This window comes from Natator depressus, chromosome 9 (genome assembly GCF_965152275.1).
Source record: "Natator depressus isolate rNatDep1 chromosome 9, rNatDep2.hap1, whole genome shotgun sequence".
Lineage (NCBI taxonomy): Eukaryota > Metazoa > Chordata > Testudines > Cheloniidae > Natator > Natator depressus.
Window position 1 is genome coordinate 73,202,073 of NC_134242.1, and position 20,804 is coordinate 73,222,876.

General features: G+C 43.2%; 1 protein-coding gene and 1 long non-coding RNA gene across 3 annotated transcripts in view; one reads left to right on the top strand and one right to left on the bottom strand.

The window, feature by feature from the left end:
- Nucleotides 1-20,804, bottom strand: part of LOC141994242 (connector enhancer of kinase suppressor of ras 2-like) — a 530,195-nt gene that overhangs the window by 282,143 nt on the left and 227,248 nt on the right. The gene's annotated exons all lie outside the window — the stretch shown is intronic.
- Nucleotides 352-10,152, top strand: LOC141994246 (uncharacterized). Its single transcript, XR_012641053.1, has 2 exons — nucleotides 352-543; nucleotides 8,701-10,152. It is a non-coding gene; the product is annotated as an uncharacterized LOC141994246 (long non-coding RNA).

Here is a 20,804-nt window from a genome sequence, read left to right on the forward strand (position 1 = left end):
AACAGGCAGAGGGTCTCGGGGGCAGTCAGGGACTCCTCCTCCCCACCTGAGGGTCTGGGAGGCAGGAGCTGTGGGGGGGGCACTTTTGAGGGACCCGCAGTCCCAGAGCGGCCTGGGGATTAGTGGGGAGCCGGAAGCAGCCCGCTCCGCTTCCCTCGCCCTGGCCCCAGCCGTGTCGCTCGGGGGAGGGGACTTGGGGGAAGGGATCCCCCCTCGCACTCACCAGCAGTGGCGGAAGCAGAGCAGCCCGGCCCCAGCCTGCTCCACTCCGCCAGCTCCCAGCCTCAGCGCTCTGCTTCCAGACGCAAGTGAGTGCAGGACCTTTCCCCAACCCCTGCCTCCAGCGACACAGCTGGGGCCACGGCAAGGAAAGCAGAGCAGGCTGCGGCCATGTCGTTCCGCTTCCCACCTCCGGTGAGCGTGGGGGGCATCCTTTCCCCAAACTCCCAGCACTCACCGGCGGCGGGAAGCAGAGCACCGTGGCTGGGAGGTGGCGGAGTGGAGCGGGCTGGGGCCGTGTTGCTCCATTTCCCACCGCTGCCGGTGAGCGCCTGTCAGGGGGCGAGAGGTGTGGATAGGGTTGGAGCAGTCAGGGAGCAGGGGGGTTGGATAGGAGGTGGGGTCCTGGGGGTGATTAGGGATGGGGGTCTCTAAAGGGGGCAGTCAGGGAACAAGGAACAGGGGGAGCCAAAGCAAGTTTGATATAACGCGGTCTCACCTATAACACGGTGAGATTTTTTGCCTCCCAAGGACCGCATTATATCGGGGTAGAGGTGTACCTCTCTTACTCTCTTGGCTGCTTTCCCAAAATAAAAATAAAAGCACTTACACAACTTTGAAGTGCTGTTTTGGGGCTATCCCCTCTCCTCCCTTTTCACACATGTACATTTTTATTTTTAAAGCACTTATAAGTGAGCTTTTGGACTCCAAGTTCCCTTCTCCCTGGTCTCCTCTCAATTTTCTGTTTTCTTCATATGAAGAAGACAGAAGTGTTTAGGGAAGATGAAATAGAGCCATGACCCCCATTCCTACACTCTCTACCATGTGGTATCTTTTGTGAAATTGAGCCATGCAAGGAATGCAACATATACAAAAATAGCCATGTGCGCAGGTTAAAATTCTGTACCTAAGGAAACAAGTTTGTTTAACAAAACACAATCTGAATACAGTTGATTCAGTCCTCTTCCCTAATTCAGAGGTCCCATGTATGGTTTTATGACTAGAGTTATGCAAGATAATGTACTTTCAGGTCACAGGGGATTGATTTAATTGTTGTTGGGTTTTTTTTGGTTAGTGGGGGTTTCCATCCCAAGGTTTGCTTTGTGTTTCAGTTTCAAGTGAAACCAAAAACTCACAGAAATTCAGCTGAAACCTCTGAGTTTTACCAGGTTTCCGGTCAACATCATGGGTAATAACTGCATTTTGCTTACTTTCCATTCAAATCCATAACTCCTGAGGGGGTTATAACAAATGAGATCTGGCAGGTCAGGACAAATTGATTGTCAATCTGCTGGAGGCATCTCTTTAAAACAGGGTAGTTGTGGGGCTATAATTCAATGCAAGGAGTCTAGTGAAGTAAAGAACATAGATGAAGTGGACTGCAGTCATCAGAAAACAGAATTTTAACTCAAAATTTGACTATTGTTTATTTAATAAAATATGTATAATAGTTCTGAAATCTGGATCTATGCCTTGTACAAATACCAGAGAGCTCCCATTTCATCCCTGTCCCGACTTCTCAAAATTCCATATCAACTTCAGACTCAATCACCCCCTCTATTTCATTAGTCAAATTAAAGAAAGCAAATTTCTCTGAACAGAAACATTAATCCTCTGCTATTGTACATGATTTCTGTGCATATATTATTGTATGATTTTACTCTAAAGAGTAACTGTGTAACAATGTTCTTCTCTTACACAATGGACATACTCTCTGTGGGCGAAATCTTGATGATTGACTTCATAGGGCCAGGATTTCACCCTGGATATATTAGTTGGACTCTCATACAATATACAGATTTTAGTTTTTACTGGTTTTTTAGTCCTGTAACCCTATAGAACCAACACAACCAGTACAGAGTGAGCTGGTTTCTATTCCTTTTCACATGATATCAATAGAATTGTTTACTAAGTTCTAGGAGGATATGCCTGTGCAAACCCACTGATGGTCAGAGATGAACATGTGTTACCAAAGACATAATTTGGCATGCAGAACCTTCATTATTAGTGATATGCTAAAAGGGAATACCCAGATTGACTATCAGGCCCCAAGTTGAGTTTGCAGGGTCATTACTTAGGGAAAAATATTTTATTTGTAAATTGAGTGCATATGGAAATCATTAAAAATGGACCCTGATATTGCCATTTGTACAGAGTCACTTGTCAAAACAGATTTCAGAGTAGCAGCCATGTTATTCTGTATCCGCAAAAAGAAAAGGAGTACTTGTGGCTTAGAGACTAACAAATTTATTTGAGCATAAGCTTTCGTGAGCTACAGCTCACTTCATCAGATACATACAGTGGAAAATACAGTGGGGAGATTTTATATACACAGAGAACATGAAACAATGGGTGTTACCATACACACTGTAACAAGAGCGATCAGGTGAGATAAGCTATTACCAGCAGGAGAGCGGCAGGGGGAGGCGGTGGTGGTGGAAAAAAACCTTTTGTAGTGATAATCAAGGTGAGCCATTTCCAGCAGTTGACAAGAATATGTGAGGAACAGTTGGGGGGGAGAGGGGAGATAAACTTGGAGAAATCGTTTTACTTTGTGTAATGACCCATCCACTCCCAGTCTCTATTCAAGCCTAAATTAATTGTATCCAGTTTGCAAATTAATTCCAATTCAGCAGTCTCTCGTTGGAGTCTGTTTTTGAAGTTTTTTTGTTGAAGAATTGCCAGTTTTAGGTCTGTAATCGAGTAACCAAAGAGACTGAAGTGTTCTCCGACTGGTTTTTGAATGTTTTAATTCTTGACGTCTGATTTGTGTCCATTTATTCTTTTACGTAGAGACTATCCAGTTTGGCCAATGTACATGGCAGGGGGGCATTGCTGGCACATGACGACATATATCACATTGGTAGATGTGCAGGTGAACGAGCCTCTGATAGCGTGGCTGATGTGATTAGGTCCTATGATGGTGTCCCCTGAATAGATATGTGGACACAGCTGGCAATGGGCTTTGTTGCAAGGATAGGTTCCTGGGTTAGCGGTTCTGTTGTGTTGTGTGGTTGCTGGTGAGTATTTGCTTCAGGTTGGGGGGCTGTCTGTAAGCAAGGACTGGCCTGTCTCCCAAGATCTGTGAGAGTGATGAGTCGTCCTTCAGGATAGGTTGTAGATCCTTGATGATGCGTTGGAGAGGTTTTAGTTGGGGGCTGAAGGTGATGGCTAGTGGCGTTCTGTTATTTTCTTTGTTGGGCCTGTCCTGTAGTAGGTAACTTCTGGGTACTCTTCTGGCTCTGTCAATCTGTTTCTTCACTTCAGCAGGTGGGTACTGTAGTTGTAAGAACACTAGATAGAGATCTTGTAGGTGTTTGTCTCTGTCTGAGGGGTTGGAGCAAATGTGGTTGTATCGTAGAGCTTGGCTGTAGAGCTATTAATGTAGATCAGTCTCCTATAGAGAAGTACCTTGGTGTCACTGTACTTTCCTCATTTTAAAACACACAGTATAAGCAAGCACAGCAGTAAGGGTTATATTGTTGTCATTACCACTGTATTAAGAGAACGGGGGTTCCTATGGATTTGTGACACTGACAATGAAACTCTGAGAAACTAGGCAAGATTTCAAAATCTTGTTAGCAAGCTTCCACATCTAACTGCATATTGGTAATCTCAGTAGTGTGTAACAGTTCATATAGTGTTTGTGTCTTACAGAATTACAGAATGGAGATAGAAAACTATTTCAGTTGACCTGGCTCCACGCAGTTTGACATTTGTGGCAGTGTTTTGAATTTTCTTAACAGCGGCATCAGCTAGCCAGGGGAAAAGGGTAATAGATCTGCAGGAACATGTGTTGAAGACTCTATAAAGAGATGCAAGCATTTTTTCTTTAATTTTCTCATCTATTGAATCTGTTCCACAGACATATATATGCATGTGCTTAAGGTTCTCAATTTATATTACCCTCCCATTAACATTTACTATTGTTCAGTTTACAATGATACGTCATAACATTCTTTACAATTTTGTGAGGATCAGATTTCTCTTAAGGGGGAAGGTTGTTTGTTTGTTTTTACAAGGGTTGTTTGTAAAGATGATTAAATCAACCCTATCATTCATTCCTACAAATATCTGTTCTCAACCTTCTAACCATGTTTCAATCCTCTAGCATACCATACTTTGCACCCAGAGTAGAGCTGGGTGGATAATCCAACTTTTTAGACAAGAACTTCTAAAACCACCCTATTTTACGTTTCAGAGTAGCAGCTGTGTTAGTCTGTATTCGCAAAAAGAAAAGGAGTACTTGTGGCACCTTAGAGACTAACAAATTTATTTGAGCATAAACTCACAAAAGCGTATGCTCAAATAAATTTGTCTCAAAGATGCCACAAGTACTCCTTTTCTTTTCACCCTATTTAGCCACTTTTAATTTCCCCTTCAAAACTTTATTTTTAAATCCTCAATTTTCTAATAGCTAGCTTTCTAATAAAGACAGAATCTCTACACTTAAGAATTGTCTAATAGTTCATCATGATTCCCAGATCTTTGCATCTAACATTATTATATTCTTGTACCTGATTTGGTTGCTTTTATACTAGTTATTGTAGTGAGCGCATTAAACAACAACAAAATACAAAATAGATGCACTTTAACATCCCAAAATTAAGACTGAAAGATTGTACGCTCTTTTCATGGTAGGGAAGGTATTTTTCCTCCCCTCAGGAACCCCTTCGACCTTTAATTGCTGGTGGGGTACATACACCCCACCACAGTCTTCAATAAAGATTTTTGGTTTTGATTAAATTTTGTTGGCGAAAGCATACTGTGTAGTGCTTGCCTTTGACTTTTTCCCTTAAGAAGCAATTTAAGTGCACAAATCACTTAAGGAATATACAAATTAAAAGCAGACGCCATATCCACAATCATTAAGATAAAAGTGGTAGTATAACCTACATACATGAGAGAACATTTTTTGTACTTATCAGTGCAAGCACCCAGCAAATCTTTTTGTGAAGTGAAATGAATACAAAGCAGTCTTCACAGTCCCAAAATAGCCAGTGCAAACAGTTAGGGTAGCAAGCAGGACACAGACAACAAGTTGTATACAACTAAAAATAAACTCATTTAAAAACATTTTGAAATGCAAGGGTAGGGAGTGAGAAAAAATTAACAAGTGAACAAGGGTTTTTTGCACTGGTAAATTCTATTTTGCACCACAGACTTTAAAATTTAAACCACATACTACAGTAACAAATAGAAAATTGGCATTCAAAGTTTTGCTGTGCACATGGTAAAATCCTGTGCCATTGAAGTAAACGACATTTTTTTCTGTCACTGACTTCAACTTAGCTATGATTTCACCCACGCTGTCATTTGTTTTTTACATTAAATTAATGGGAATACAAAGGGTTCTCATTCACCCTAAAACTAGTTACCATCTATTAACCTAAATACACTAGCAGTTGCTTAGTTAAAATATCTAAACAAATCTCTTTTTCTTTGATGCAGATATATTTCATAAAGTTTGTAGTGAAAAGCACACATCTAGAATTAACATATAACTGAGCTGAAGCAGTCTGACTTCTATATCTTGAGTTTATTTCTCATGAAAGGATTTTACATTGTGTTTCTGTTGAACAAAATGTAAATACTATGAATGATTTCCCAAACTGTTTTCCTTCGTACACTGTGACTAGAACAAAGAGCTAAAAAGTTGGTAATTTCTGCAGCCAATCAGACTGATTAATGGAAAAAACAGTTTATAAAGTAACAAATTTGTAGACACTGAAGATCTGCATGGTTGTAACTGTGTTGCACATTATGGCTACTCAGAACTTCTCTCAGATAGCAAGAATAGAACTTAGATCTATCTAGATGAAGGGCAGGTCCTTATTAGAGTTAGAGGAGACTCTCCCTGAAGTGTTAGCAGTATAGTTGCTATGACATCCAGTAGAGGGCAGTGGTACAACTACACAGCTTATCACAGAATTTGTAGCTAAATCTACAGAAGGAATGTACCTTATAAATTTTAGTAATTTTAGTGTCAGTGATACTAACTAATGTATATAAAAGAAAAATACTTCATTGCAGGCTAATTTAAATCACATCCATAAGATTAAAACCGGAGACTACAGATGTGACTTAATACAATTCACTACTGCTTTAAAACATTGTTTGAAATGTACTTCAACAGTAGAAAATGACAATGAGTTATATATTTTCATCTCATCTTTGTCCTACCAAAATTAAACATACAAACAATCTGATGTACCTGTTACATATGATGATTTATTATTTTATGATAAAGAACTGGTAAAAGTTATTTTAAATTCAAATTTTAAATTGTGGAATTAGAGCAACTAGCACAGTTTAGACAGACCACAGAAGCAAGTATGTCTCAGAAACTATTTTTAACAAACTTCAAAACCAGTCTTCCTTTAAATGATCATATGCATATTTGACAAAAACAACATTTTAGAGGGTTAAGATATCAAAATCCCAGACCAAAAAATTAATTGAAATAAATCTGTTACTTAGAAATTCATGTTTAGAAAATAATGCCATATGACTAGGCTTCAAAGGATTTTTTCCAGCAAATGCCAATTTCATGATACACACACAAATCAACAAAAATATTTCCAGTGATCATTGAAATTTACAGGTAGGCAAAGACAGACAAATGCTGCTTGAGAACTTTAAGGATATTTACTTTGTATATTTTGATGTGATGTTGACCGTTCATATTTTAATGGTTATAAAACTTTAACTTTTTGAATCGCAATGTCTATCATTAAATAATTATTGCCTGATCGCCCCCATAATTTCCCACAACTGCAAACATTTAAATAGATAAAAATAAAAAAGTTCAAACCCCATAATTTTGCACAACTGTTATATTTTTTAAATGCTTACAAATAAACATCAATATTATGTTTATTGGAAGGACATAACTAGTGGGGTCCTGCCGGGATCAGTGCTGGGTCTGGTTCTGTTCAATATCTTCATCAATGATTTAGCTAACGGCATAGAGAGTATACTTATAAAGTTTGCAGATGATACGACAAAGCTGAGAGGGGTTGCAAGTGCTTTGGAGGATAGGATTAAAATTTAAAACGATCTGGACAAACTGGAGAATGGCCTGAAGTAAACAGGATGAAATTCAAGAAGGACAAATGCGAAGTACTCCATTTAGGAAGGAACAATCAACTGCACACATACAAAATGGGAAATGACTGCCTAGAAAGGAATATTGCGGAAAGGGATTTGGGGGTCATAGTGGACCAGAAGCTAAGTATGTTGCAAAAAAGGTGAACATCACTCTGGGATGTATTAGCAGGAGTGTTGTAAGCAAGACATGAGAAGTAATTCTTCTGCTCTGCTCTGTGCTGATTAAGCATCATTTGGAGTATTGTGTCGAGTTCTGGGCACCACATTTCAAGAAGGATATGGACAAATTGGAGAGTGTCCAGAGAAGAAAAACAAAAATAATTAAAGGTCCAGAAAACCTTTAATATAGGAGCAAAGATTGAAAAAATTGGGTTTGTTTAGTCTGGAGAAGAGAAGACTGAGAGGGGACATGATAACAGTTTTCAAGTAGGTAAAGGGTTGTTACAAGGAGGAGGGAGAAGAATTGTTGTTCTTACCCTCTGAGGATAGGACAAGAAGCAATGGGCTTAAATTTGCAGCAAGGGATATTTAGGTTGGACATTAGGAAAAACTTCCTATCTGTCAGGGTGGTTAAGCATGGGAATAAATTGCCTAGGGAGGTTGTGGAATTTCCATCATTGGAGATTTTTAAGAGCAGGTTAGATGAACACCTGTCAGGAATGGTCTAGATAATACTTAGTCCTGCCAGGAGTGCAGGGTACTGGACTAGATGATTTCTCAAGGTCCCTTCCAGTCCTATGATTATTCATAGAAATTATAAACAAATATAAATCTCATTCTATCAAACAGACATAGGATATGCTAATTAAGTTGCGGTTGTGAAAAATGCCAAAGGAATTCTGAACCACCGATGTTAAGTGCTGTTCAAAGGGTCAGCTTCATTAAATATTGATTTGATATTAGCATAGAATTTTAAGTAACAATTCATTTTGTGATTCCAGAATTGCTTTAACTTAGAAAGCAAGGAATCCTTGAATGACTTCAAACAAAGTTGTGTTTCCCTACATAAGCTAACGATCTGGCCCCTTCTCTCTTTTTTGGTAAACTGACGGTATGTCTACACTACGAAATTAGGTCGATTTTATAGAAGTTGATCTTTAGAAAGTGATTTTATACAGTCAATTTTGTGTGTCCCCACTAAAAACGCAGTAGGTTGGTGGAGTGCGTTCTCAATACCGTGGCTAGCATCGACTCATGGAGTGGTGCAATGTGGGTAGCTATCCCATAGTCCCCGCTGCCCATTGGCATTCTGGGTTAAGCTCCCAATGCCTGATGGGGTGGTTTTGAGTATATGTCGTCTGTCTCCCCTCCCTTCTTGAAAGCAATGGCAAACAATCATTTCGCGCCTTTTTTCCTGGATTACCCATGCAGATGCCATAGCACGGCAAGCATCGAGACCACACAGCTCACCGCGACTGTTGTGAGCATTGTAAACACCTCGCACATTATCCTGCAGTATGTGCAGAACCTGGCTAGGAGACGCCAGCACGAGGACGATTGTGAGGAGAAGCTGGACACAGACATTCTTGAAAGCATGGACTGTGGCAATTGGGACATCATGGTGGCAGTGGGGCAGGTTGATACAGTGGAACGCCGATTCTGGGCCTGGCAAACAAGCACAGACTGGTGGGACCGCATAGTTGCGGGTTTGGGATGATTCCCAGTGGCTGTGAAACTTTCGCATGCGTAAGGCCACTTTCCTTGAACTTTGTGAGTTGCTTTCCCCTGCCCTGAAGTGCAGGAATACCAAGATGAGAGCTGCCCTGACAGTTGAGAAGCAAGTGGTGATAGCCCTGTGGAAGCTTGCAATGCCTGACTGCTAACAGTCAGTCAGGAATCAATTTGGAGTGGGCAAATCTACTGTGGGGATTGCTGTGATCCAAGTAGCCAGTGCAATCACTGACATTCTGCTATCAAGGGTAGTGACTCTGGGAAATGTGCAGGTCATAGTGGATGGCTTTGCTTCAATGGGGTTCCCTAACTGTGGTGGGGCGACAGACAGAACGCATATCCCTATCTTGGCACCAGACCACCTTGCCAACCAGTACATAAACCACAAGGGGTACTCCTCAATGGTGCTGCAAGCACTGGTGGATCACAAGGGATGTTTCACCGACATCAACGTGGGATGGCCAGGAAAGGTGCATGACGCTCACCTCTTTAGGAACTCTGGGCCGTTTGAGCAGTTGCAAGAAGGGACTTACTTCCCAGACCAGAAAAGTACCATTGGGGATACTGAAATGTCAATAGTTATCCTTGGGGACCCAGCCTACCCCTTGCTCATGAAGCCGTACACAAGCAGCCTGGACAGTAGTAAGGAGCAGTTCAACTATAGGCTGAGCAAGTGCAGAATGGTGGTAAAATGTGCCTTTGGATGTTTAAAAGCTCACTGGCACTGTTTGCTGACTAGGTTAGACCTCAGTGCAACCAATATTCCCAGCAGTGTTATTGCTGCTTGCTGTGTGGTCCATAATACCTGTGAGAGTAAGGGGGAGACATTTATGGAGGGGTGGGAGGTGGAGGCAAATTGCCTGGTGGCCAGTTTTGAACAGCCAGACACCAGGGTGATTAGAAGAGCACAGCTAGGCATGCTGTGCATCAGAGAGGCTTTGAAAACCAGTTTCATGACTGGCCAGGCTACGGTGTGACAGTTGTGTATGTTTCTCCTTGCTGCAAATCCACCCCCTTTGTTGAATTTACTTCCCTGTAAGCCAATCCTCCTACCCCCTTCGACCACAGCTGGCAAAGAAAATAAAGTCCCTATTGTTTTGAATTCATGCATTCTTTATTTATTAAAAAAAAAAAAAAAAAAAAAAGGGAGATCACTGACAATGTAGTCCGGGTGGGGTGCAGGAGGAGGAAAGGACAAGGCCACATTGCTTATTGTAGCCACACTACAAATCAAAGCTGTTTGAATGACAGCCTTCTGTTGCTTTGGCCATCCTCTGGAATGGAGTGGCTGGGTGCCCAGAGCCTCCCCACCACGTTCTTGGGCATCAGGGTGAGGAGGATATGGAACTTGGGGAGGAGAGCAGGCAGTTATACAATGGATGCAACGGCAGTCTGTGCTCTTGTTGCCTTTCCTGCAGCTCCACCAGATGCCTGATCATGTCCATTTGCTCCCCCATTAGCCTCAGCAGCTCCTCCTGCCTGTTCTGATCACACTCACTGAATGCTTTCCTGGCCTCTGCCACCGAATGCCTCCATGCAGGAGGCCTGCATGAGCTCGGAAAACATGTAATTGCGAGTGCATTTTTTTCGCCTTCTAATCTGCGATAACCTCAGGGACAGAGTTGATACAGGGAGCATAGAAACATTTGCACCTGCAGGAGGGATGAAAAGGGAGAGTAAAATTTAAGAAGATACAGTTCTGAGAACAAAAGGGAGACTTTCATACTGAATCAAGCAATTCACAGCAGACAGCATATGTGCTTTAGGTACAAGGTCGCATTTTGCCTTTTATATTGAGCGCCTACCGGTATGGTGACACATCACACACAGCTGGGTAACAGAATTCGGTTTCCAGGCAGCCATGGTAAGCCAAAGGCTATGCGGGGTTGGCTTCTTCCGCCTTCATAACATGTGGGAATGGTTTCAAACTGCAGCACCCTCCTTTCCCACATTAAGTAATGCTGGTTGGGTTTGCCATTTAAAAGGAGGGGCTGTGGTTTTGGGTTGGATGTGCAGCACACCCCTCCTCCCACTGCGTGGCTATTCTCTGGGATCATAGAATCATAGAATATCAGGGTTGGAAGAGATCTCAGGAGGTCATCTAGTCCAACCCCTTGCTCAAAGCAGGACCAATCCCCAACTGAATCATCCCAGCCAGGGCTTTGTCAAGCCTGACATGAAAAACTTCAAAGGAAGGAGATTCCACCACCTCCCTAGGTAACGCATTCCACTGCTTCACCACCCTCCTAGTGAAAACGTTTTTCCTAATATCCAACCTAAACCTCCCCCACTGCAACTTGAGACCATTACTCCTCATTCTGTCATCTGCTACTACTGAGAACAGTCTAGATCCATCCTCTTAGGAACCCCCTTTCAGGTAGTCGAAAGCAGCTATCAAATCCCCCTTCATTCTTCTCTTCCACAGACTAAACAATCCCAGTTTCCTCAGCCTCTCCTCATAAGTCATGTGTTCCAGTCCCCTAATCATTTTTGTTGCCCTCCACTGGACATTTTCCAATTTTTCCACATCCTTCTTGTAGTGTGGGGCTCAAAACTGGACACAGTACTCCAGATGAGGCCTCACCAATGTCGAATAGAGGGGAACGATCAGATCCCTCGATCTGCTGGAAATGCCCCTACTTATACATCCCAAAATGCCATTGGCCTTCTTGGCAACAAAGGCACACTGTTGACTCATATCCAGCTTCTCATCCACTGTAACCCCTTGGTCCTTTTCTGCAGAACTGCTGCCTAGCTATGCGGTCCCTAGTCTGTAGCGGTGCATGGGATTCTTCCATCCTAAGTGCAGGACTCTGCACTTTTCCTTGTTGAACCTCATCAGATTTCTTTTGGCCCAATCCTCTAATTTGTCTAGGGCCCTCTGTATCGTATCCCTACCCTCCAGTGTATCTACCTCTCCTCCCAGTTTAGTGTCATCTGCAAACTTGCTGAGGGTGCAATCCACGCCATCCTTCAGATAATTAATGAAGATATTGAACAAAACTGGCCCCAGGACCGACCCTTGGGGCACTCCACTTGATACCGACTGCCAGCTAGATGTGGAGCCATTGATCACTACCCGTTGAGCCCGACAATCTAGCCAGCTTTCTAACCACCTTATAGTCCATTCATCCAACCCATACTTTAACTTGCTGGCAAGAATACTGTGGGAGACTGTGTGAAAAGCTTTGCTAAAGTCAAGGAATAACATGTCCACTGCTTTCCCCTCATCTAGAGAGCCAGTTATCTTGTCATAAAAGACAATTAGATTAGTCAGGCATGACTTGCCCTTGGTGAATCCATGCTGACTGTTCCTGATCACTTTCCTCTTCTCTAAGTGCTTCAGAATTGATTCCTTGAGGACCTGCTCCATGATTTTTCCAGGGACTGAGGTGAGGCTGACTGACTTGTAGTTCCCAGGATCCTCCTCCTTCCCTTTTTTAAAGATGGGCAGTACATTAACCTTTTTCCAGTCGTCCGGAACCTCCCCCGATAGCCATGAGTTTTCAAAGATAATTGCCAATGGCTCTGCAATCACATCCGCCAACTCCTTTAGCACTCTCATATGCAGCACATCCGGCCCCATGGACTTGTGCTCGTCCAGCTTTTCTAAACAGTCCCGAACCACTTCTTTCTTCACAGAGGGCTGGTCACCTCCTCGCCATGCTGTGCTGCCCAGTGCACTAGTCTGGGAGCTGACCTTGGTCGTGAAGACAGAGGCAAAAAAAGCATCGAGTACATTAGCTTTTTCCACATCCTCTGTCACTAGGTTGCCTCCCTCATTCAATAAGGGGCCCACACTTTCCTTGACTTTCTTCTTGTTGCTAACATACCAGAAGAAACCCTTCTTGTTACTCTTAGGATCTCTTGCTAGCTGCAACTCCAGGTGTGATTTGGCCTTCCTGATTTCACTCTTGCATGCCTGAGCAATATTTTTGTAATCTTCCCTGGTCATTTGTCCAATCTTCCACTTCTTGTAAGCTTCTTTTTTGTGTTTAAGATCAGCAAGGATTTCACTGTTACGCCAAGCTGGTCACCTGCCATATTTACTACTCTTTCTACACATTGGGATAGTTTGTCCCTGTAACCTCAATAAGGATTCTTTAAAATACAGCCCGCTCTCCTGGATTCCTTTCCCCCCCCCCCCATGTTATTCTCCCAGGGGATCCTGCCCATCAGTTCCCTGAGGTTGTCAAAGTCTGCTTTTCTGAAGTCCAGGGTCCGTGATGATCTCTTTTAGCCAAGCGCAAACAGCCCATCATGAACGGGGTTCTTTTACTGTTCCCTTACAAAAATTCCCCTATTTCAACCAGGTGACCATGAATGATATCACTCTCCTGAGGCTCACACAGAAAGATAAAGACCGAATGTTGGATTAATGCGACCAAAATCCAGGAACATTCGCTGCCATGCTTTGTGCTGCAATTATTCCAGACTACTTGCTACTGGCTTGGCATGGTAAAGTGTCCTACCGTGGAGGACGAAATAAGGCAGCCCTCCCCAGAAACCTTCTGCAAAGGCCTTCAGAGTACCTCCGGGAGAGGTTCATGGAGATGTCCCTGGAGGATTCCTGCTCCATCCCCAGACATGTTAACAGACTTTTCCAGTAGCTGTACTGGCCGCGAATGCATCCCAATTCTTCAGGGCAAATCAAACATTAAACACAATTGCTTTTAACCCGTCGTGTAGTTACAAATGTGCACTCACCAGAGGTGCCTTCTCCGCCTTCAGGGTCCAGGAACCTGCCTTGGGAGGGTATTGGCTCCATGGTGATGAAAAGGTCCTGGCTGGCTGCCAGGGAGAATGGATTCTCCGCTTGCCTGCTGCGCATTCTCTTCCTCCTCCTCTTTCTCATCCACAAAATCCTCCTCTGTGTTGCATGAAACTCCTCCCTTGCAGGTGTCCACGGACAGTGATGGGGCAGCGGTAGGATCCCCCCCCTAAAATGCCATGCAGCTGATCATAGAAGCAGCATGTATGGGGCTCTGATCCGGAGCGACTGTTTGTCTCTTTTGCCTTGTAGTAGGCTTACCTGAGCTCCTTAACTTTCACACGGTACTGCTGTGTGTCCCTGGTGTAGCCTCTCTCCACCATGCCCTGTGCGATTTTGGCATATATATTACCATTTCTTCTTTTTGACTGGAGTTCTGCCTGCACAGATTCTTCTCGCTAAACAGAAATCAGATCCAATGTCTCCCATTTGCTCCATGCTGGAGCTCCTTTGCGATTCTGGGACTACATGGTCACCTGTGCTGCTGAGCTCGCCACGCTGACCAGACAGGATATGAAATTCAAAAGTTCCTGGGGCTTTTCCTGTGTACCTAGCTAGTGCATCGGAGTTGAAAGTGCTGTCCAGAGCGGTCACATTGGAGCACTCTGGGATAGCTCCTGGAGGCCAATACCGTCAAATTGCACAACACTGCACCTGCACTAACCCAAATTCGACCCAAGAAGGTCAATTTTAGCGCTACTCCCCTCGTCGGGGAGGAGTACAGCAGTCGATTTTAAGAGTCCTTTAGGTCGATGGAATGGGGTTGGTTGTGTAGCCAAATTGCTTATAAAATCGACCTAACGTGGCTAAATTCTACCTAACCTAGTAGTGTAGACCAGGGCTGAGACAAAGAATAGACTCTGTAATTAATTTCTTCCATTTTAATCCAAAATAGAGAGGAGAGGGAAAGTAGGCTAACAAAAGTGAATGTTTGTGATCACTAAGATTAGAATTAGCAATACTTCTACATTTTTCTACCTCACAGGGATTTTGGTAAGAACTAGACTCACTGAGAAGCTTAAGTTACTTATATCTTTAGAATAATTTTCTTAGGAAGTAACAAACAAATCTCTGCTCTGGAAAAGCCTGTAACCTTTTGGGTGACTCAGTTGTGACTTATTTAAATAACAAATTTTGAATACTGCAATTAGTGAATTGATTTATCTATGATAAGCAAACAGGATTCCCTTTATGTTTACTACTTGGGCAAATAAAAATACATGCAATACAAACAAAAAATTAATAAGGTATATGGCCATCACCACCCAGATCATTTTGCTTGCAGGTTATATCATTTTTCTGCCCCTCCCTTATTGGTATGACGACAATATAAATAATAATTGAAACCTTAACATTCTTAATATAGCTTTTTGTGTGTAAAGTCAAGCACTCAAAAGTTAAGAAATACCAGAAGCAGATCATGCCCAAGGAATTAATCAGATTTGTCTAGTGAATGTATTGTCTGTAAGACCTTTGCCCCATTTCTTGCAGAAGTTGGAAGAACTGATAATGGCCAATGCCACATGCTTCTGAGAGTTGGAAATATAGGGACACTGCGAACATAGGGTTGTGCCCCGACCATCTTGGCCATTAGCCATGCATGGACCTATGCTCCATGAATTTACCTAATTCTTTTTTGAACCCATTTATATATATCCTATGTGATCATGTAACTAAAGATAATCATAACGCACATGCACAGGGGTGTTGAATTAAGGTTGCACAGACAACCTTATGTGGTCCAGCATAGTTTGAACATTTTGTCAATGGCTGTCACAGTATTTGCTGACCACAGAGTAATGAATGTTGGTATTCAGAAATCTTGGATTCAGTTCCAGGTTCAGTAGGGGAGTAGGCTCTAGTGGTTATAATTCTTCTGTCACAGTGCCCCCGTGGTTTCTGTTCCCCCCCTCCTACCTAGGACTTCAGCCCCCAGCACTCACCTATAGCACCCCTCACTCCTGCCCCCATACTCTGGTTTGTGGCCCCCTCCCTACTCTTATCCACCACCACCCTCCTCCTCCCAAGCTATCTGTATCTGTCCCAGCTCAGCTTCAGTTCTTTCCTCTACACCTTTATCCCTTTTCTTCCCCTTCCCCCAGCTACTGTCTCCCTCCATTTGCCCCATCCCATAACTCCTGAAATCTCTTCCCCTGCTATTTCCTATCCCTCTCCCCTTTCACCTTCACCCCTCACATTCCAGTAAGGTGGCTTCCTTCTTTTCCTCCACATTGCCTTGGCACCAGAGCACATGAGAGACCATCTCCCTGCTCTCAGTTCTTGTGCCTAATGCCACAATGGCCTCAGACAACCAGGAAAAGCAATTGTAGGAAAGGTCTGCTCAGACCCTGGAGCCTCAGGCTGACAGGTGGTCCTTTTGGATAATATTGCTGCCAAACTCTAACAAGCCTCTACTGATCATGTGCCAACTGAGATTTTTTTCATAGGCCTATAACTTGGCTAAAATTGGGAAGATTTTCATAGGGACGATAAAAGGCCCATCTCTGAAACTAGGATGAGCTCCCTGCAAAATTTCAACTCCCAGCTGCAAAGGATGTATGTGCTTCAGCTTCTGAAATCGTGGTAAGAAGTTTTTTTAAATGGACAAAATATAGTATTTTCCTTAATTCTGTTCTCAGAAACAGCTGAAGCATTTTATATGAAATTTTTAAAAAATTCAGCGTGAGCCAGACTGGCATGGGAAATTTGGGCCTGAATGGTTAAAGTTTGGAAAACTGAAAAGCTTTTACAATAGAAAGAGTTAGACAACCTTAACTACCAACTCCACCAATAATAAATAAAATAAAATGAAATAAATTAAAATAGAGTTCCTGTTTTAGCACTTTCAAAGAACCAGGCCTGACATCTTAGTGGGTGAGGTGCTTTCACAGAGTAAAAGTTAGTTAGGATCCCCAATCAGGTGCAGCCAGAGAAATTGCCCTTGAAATTGTGAAAGTGATGAATGGAACAATATGTATTTATTGTTTCCTTCATAACTTTGTTTTTCCCCAACAGAACTGTATTGTTGGCCTTTTTTTTAGGTCTTCATTTTAAGTTTTGTGAAATAAAATTAATTAAAACATGTTTACTCCTCTGTTGCTTTAATTCTCAAAGTAGTATTTTTAAGTTAAATGTATATATTGCTAAAATTCTACTACTAATTAATTGTATCTACAATTATCTTAATTTCATTAAATTGTATTTTTATTTTACTTGGAATTGTCTGGTATCCAAAACACTAATTCAGATTTGTGACACGCCCTTTCCTACTTACAATACAGGACCTCCTCACTTAAAGTCAGGTTTCAGAGTAGCAGCCGTGTTAGTCTGTATCCGCAAAAAAGAAAAGGAGTACTTGTGGCACCTTAGACTCTAACAAATTTATTTGAGCATAAACTTTCGTGAGCTACAGCTCACTTCATCGGATGCAACTTAAAAGTCTTAACTTAAAGATGTCTGGGTTAAGTTGCTGATCAATTAGGGAACATGCTCGTTTAAAGTTGTGCAATGCTCCCTTCTAACGTCCCGCCTGCTTTGTCCACTGCCTGCAAGAAGAGCAGCCCATTGCAGCTAGCTGGTGGGTGGCTGGAACCAGGGTGGACCGGCAGCCCCCCTATAAGCTCCCCCAAGTTCCCTGTGCAGCAGCTGCCCAGCAGGCTATCAACTGCCAGCAGTTCAGCTGTCCCTCTCCCCACTGCCATGTGCTGCTCCTGCCCTCTCTGCCTTGGAGCTGCTCCCCAAGACTCTTGCTTGCTGTGGTGGGGGGAGGGGAAGAAGAGAGGGGCCTAATATCAAGGTGTCCCCCTGCTCCTGCACCCCGCTTACCCCATCTTCCGTAGAGCAGGGGAAGGGAGGACAGGGACGGAGGGAGCTGCTGCCTTAGACAGCAGCTGCAGCCAGGTCTCAGCTTGCTGATCTAATTAACAAGGCTGTGTACTTATGACCCACTCTTCATACTTAAAGGGGAAATGCGCATCTCTATCTCTCAAAAAACATAGACTAACAGGGCTGCTACTCTGAAACCTGTCATTATACAGGGTGTGTCTCTGTCTGCCCTCCTTTCCTGCTGCCTTGTAGAGTGTGAGAGTTAACCCTTGATGGCTCAGCCAATTGCTAGTTCATCATTTAGCAGTAAGGCATTCCCTGGGAAATATCCCACCCTCTGACTCCTCCACCTCAACCAAGCTTCATAATCATCATCACTGTGTACCAGTATTAAATTGTTTGTTTAAAACTTATACTGTGTGTGTATAAAATATGGACTTTTGTCTGGTGAAAAAAATTTCCCTGGAACTTAACCCCCCTCATTTACATTAAGCCTTATGGGGAAGTCGGATTCGCTTAACATCGTTTTGCTTAAAGTCGCATTTTTCAGGAAAATAACTACAACGTTAAGTGAGGAGTTCCTGTACATGCAACAAATTGCACAAGGAAGATTATTACTATCATCATATGAATTACAATGGCACTTAGAGACTACAACCAAGATTAGAGTCCCATTGCGCTAGGCACTGGACAAAGAGAGTGAGAAACAGTCCCTGCCTGAAGAGATCACAATTAGAGCTGGTCAGGAATTTTGTGACAACACAGTTTTTCTATCAGAAAACGATGAGCCACTGAAACTGAAACTTTTTCCAGGAACATACCAGTTGCAGTGAAACTTCCGTCGTGAAAAGTTTCACAGTTCCAGGATGGAATTTCTCACCAAAACCAGAGGGAGAGATAAAAAGAGGCCAACAGCCCCATGGTTAGGGCACTGGCCTAGAATGCGGGAGATCAAGGTTCAAGTCCCTGCTCTGCCTGAGTAAGACCAGGGACTTGAATATCTTGGTATCCCACATACTAGCTGAGTGCCCTAATGACAACACTATTGGTTATACTGGGATGGGTCTTTTCCATTGGAGCTATTCCACTTTGTAATAATTAAATGCTCGTTGGCCGAGAGACAGAGAAATTAGCTTTGTTGCCCAGCGGTTATGCAACTCATTTGAGAGGTGAGAGACCAGTATCAGATTGCCAATGGTGCCATATCCACAAACAAAGGTGGCCCTGGTGCCCGGACCATTACTCTGCCCCAAGCCCCCGCCTCCACTTGGCCTCTCCACCGATCCCCCCATGTGAGCAGCAAGCGGGGCCCTAGGGGGAAAAGGCTGAGTGGGGGCGGGGCCTTGGGGCAGAGAATGGGTACAGTGCAGGTGCCAGGGCCCACACAAGGTTAATCTGGCTCTGTGGAAGACCCAAAGTTTTTAGACAAATTGCAACACCATGCTCCAGTGAAGCTATTGTGCTAGGGGTGCATGGTAACTAGCAATATAGATTTGTAAACTTGATGAAGAGTAGCTCTTTCTGAAAATAAAACTAATTTTGTTATATCTTTGTCCTTTGGAGTTGTTTTCAGTGGCCCTGGCTCTCTGGATTATTCAGGTACAGCGGCTACTAACAAGATACTTGGACTGGGTGTGTGTAGAAATGTTTGAAACCAATTAAGGTACTTGATAGCTCCTGGCTGTGTTCTTTGAAGTAGGAGCCACAGATGATGGGGTTTGCCAAAGATCTTGCTGGCTCTAAAACCCCTCGTTAATTGGCATGGACAATTTTCCAGGCATCGACATGCATAAGTAGTCAACCAGCTTGTGGGATTTTTTCTCTGCTACCTCCATAAGTACCTCAAGAGTGTCTGCCATTCAGCACAGAAGTTCTATAGAGGACATCACCAGGTGTCCTACTGTTGATACCAATGTACCACATGAAGTATGGAGCTCCATGTGGGACAGTGCTTTTGCTCGGTGACTAGGCTCTCTGAGGATGTCAAAAGGACCTGATTTGGGCTGTGAACAACCCTTTGGTTGAGTACCTTGACGAAATCTATACCTCTTTTTACTAGATCACAGAGAGCATGATCTACACCTGTGCACACTGTGGGAAAGGTGTTTCTCTCTATCCTTTCCAGATGACTAAGTAGAGGCAGACTTAGCCACTCTCTGTTGGTCTCAGGAAGTGATGTGTTCTTTGAAGACTGAGCTCAGAGTTGAGCCACTGCTCACAGGTGCATGCAGGGAAGAAGCCTGATAGGACCCTTTTCCTCTCCCGCTTTGAGGAAGCTTTCATTGAGCACTCCAGGAGAAATAGCCTAAGGTGAGACTTTTTCACTTTCTGCATCCTCTTAGCAAAGGTATGGCAGATGGAGCCAAATACTGAGTATGTGGCCCTCTCCAAGGCAAACAGGGCACTTCTGGATGCCTGTTGTTCAGAGGAATAGCTGCATCACAAGAGGAGCACGTTCAGCCATCTCAGCTAGCTTCAAGTAGCAGGGAATTCCATAACACTAAAAGTTTTTTTTTTTTAATAGAGCCAATGGACATGAAAAACTACACTCAGCACTATACTAACTACATAGACAAAAAGGATTTAAGTTGCACAGTGCGAAAGAGAATGGGACACTGCCAAGGGTTCTGTCTTGGAACCAGGGATGGTGAAAAGGAACTGAGGGAAGGTTGGGCCTACTCTACCCTTTATACCCTTGGATAGGGGGTACGAAGGCACCGACTGCACGGGCATGACCACAGCAGACATTGCTAGCCAAATAAATAAATCTCATACACATGGGGCACATGGGTACCAAAAGCAGAAAATGTGTGGATAGTTACCTGAGGATGACTGTACTTTGCAATTTCTCTGAAGCCAATGGTTTCTAATGGTGATATACTGAAAGAAGTGGCCATTTTGCTAGTTACCAGACCTGTTAGCGCCTTTGCATAGTGTATGAGCTCTCTTCCACTATGCTCTTCACTGGCACTAATAGGGCACTGACATGTTACTATGGGATAATTCTAAGAGACAGATTTCAGCATAGAGACTCAGACTGAAATCCTTGCCCTATTGAAGTCAATGGAAAAATTCTCATTGACTTCATTGGAGCCACGAAGCAAGTACAGACAGGTATCAGCATACTAATCAGAGGATGCATTTTTGTACAAGCGTATCTCAAATGTAGTCTCCCTTTATACTCAGCTATGATTTTACTGTCCCCCAA